Source organism: Ruditapes philippinarum, unplaced genomic scaffold, assembly GCF_026571515.1.
Source record: "Ruditapes philippinarum isolate M1 unplaced genomic scaffold, ASM2657151v2 ctg469_1_1_1_1, whole genome shotgun sequence".
NCBI classification, from domain to species: Eukaryota; Metazoa; Mollusca; class Bivalvia; order Venerida; family Veneridae; genus Ruditapes; species Ruditapes philippinarum.
The window spans coordinates 111,452-113,187 of record NW_026865399.1 but is presented as its reverse complement, the minus strand read 5'-3'; the positions used below and the strand labels follow the sequence as shown (position 1 = coordinate 113,187).

At 27.7% G+C, this 1,736-nt stretch overlaps 1 non-coding gene across 1 annotated transcript; it reads left to right on the top strand.

Annotated features, from left to right (window-relative positions):
* The first annotated feature begins 694 nt into the window (after positions 1-694).
* Positions 695-768, top strand: Trnan-guu (transfer RNA asparagine (anticodon GUU)). The gene has a single exon. It is a non-coding gene; the product is annotated as a tRNA-Asn (tRNA).
* Positions 769-1,736: the final 968 nt, after the last annotated feature.

Below are 1,736 nucleotides of genomic sequence, written 5' to 3'. Positions count from 1 at the left end.
TTAGGATTTTGAAATTTGTTTTCTCGTCTCGTGGCGTGCCGCAATTAAAAGTATTCCAGTTTAATATATTGTTGGTCTGCATTTTTTTCTCATCAAGAAACGTCTGACATTTCAAAACTCATTTTACCATAAGAGTTAAATCTTAGAATGTTTGATTTAAAAAAAACAACAAGATTTTTTTAAATATACTGCAAGATAATAGTTTTTTTAAAGAATTGTTTTATAAATTTTACTTAAAAGAGAACATATCATCTTTTACTATTGGTTTTATAACACTATATACATGTATAGCACAGTGATAACGGCCGATAACAGAGTAGTTTAGTCAAAAACTAGACTGTTATTTATAATGTAATGAATAACTATTGTAACAATTCAAATAAGAAAATAGACACTTAATAATCGTATCCTTGTGATGTATTTTAATTCAGTTTTTTTCTTATTTTGTAGAGGTTCTATATATTGCAAATATTAAATTTTAAAGTTTAATTTAATTTCTTTGAAGATTAAAATACAGGTGAAATGTAAGTTTTCATCTGCAAAGACATGTAGATAGTAAGTAAGTGTATGATAAGTGAATGTGCTGTCGTTGAAAATTATGGTACAAGTGTCATATTCAACTGACATTTTAATGCCATAAGCTGTATTTAAAATTTTCATAATTATATTCTTGCTTTAGCGTATTTGTATATATGTCTCTGTGGCGCAATCGGTTAGCGCGTTCGGCTGTTAACCGAAAGGTTGGTGGTTCAAGCCCACCCAGGGACGTTATGTTTTTATCATTTTTATACAGATAGATACTTTTTATTCCTCCAATTTTTAAGAGCAAAATAATAATTCAAGAACATTTTAAACAAAATCGTTGATTGAAAGTACTTTGGTGTTTCGCATAATTAAAATTAGCTGAATTAGTACGTTTTGAGTAAATACTTCATTTTTTTTGTTATACTTATAAGACACTATGGTTTAAATTCGATCAGTTTATTATCTAGATTAATGCAAATTATTACTTCGACGGTTTTTCTTCAATGATGTGTGTATATATATAGTAAAATATTATAATTCGATTGCTTTTATTAAAAATGTTTATTGTTAGTGACTGAATTTTGTTATGAATGAGAAAAAAATCACAATGTTTTCATTCGTCTGGTCATTCGTTTCTTCTTTCATTCATTCAGTCATTTATTTACTTTATTTTTTTTACTTTTTTAGTGACATTAATGCATGTTCATTAAGGGTTTTTAATCAGTTTTATTTATCTATTTATCTAATATATATTTTTTTCTATTTAAAGTAATGAAGGAGTGGAAAATAATTTTTAACAAAATGTTTACTGTAACTAACATGAACAATACAATAAACTGGTAATTACTGTAAAATAAACAAGCTTAAAAAATCATATCAGAATGACTTACTGAATAAATGTATACTGTGCGTCCTATTGTTTATAAATAACGAGCTGTATCTCAATAAATAAAAACAATATGGTTTTCTATCATGTTGTTTGTTACTTTGCTATTTGATACGTTAAGTAGAACAACTTCTGCTCGTCGAATACCCATTACATTCATTTATTTTGTTTGTAATGTGAGTACAGCTTCTCTGCAGCGATTTTCTTCAATTGTACATATTGATGTCTCTAGAGGCGGAGTCATCTTCCGTAGGCGGAGTTGCAACTTAATAGGCGTGTACTGTCCCTAATAAGGAAATCAGTCATATTTCAGCTGTTAGCGAGT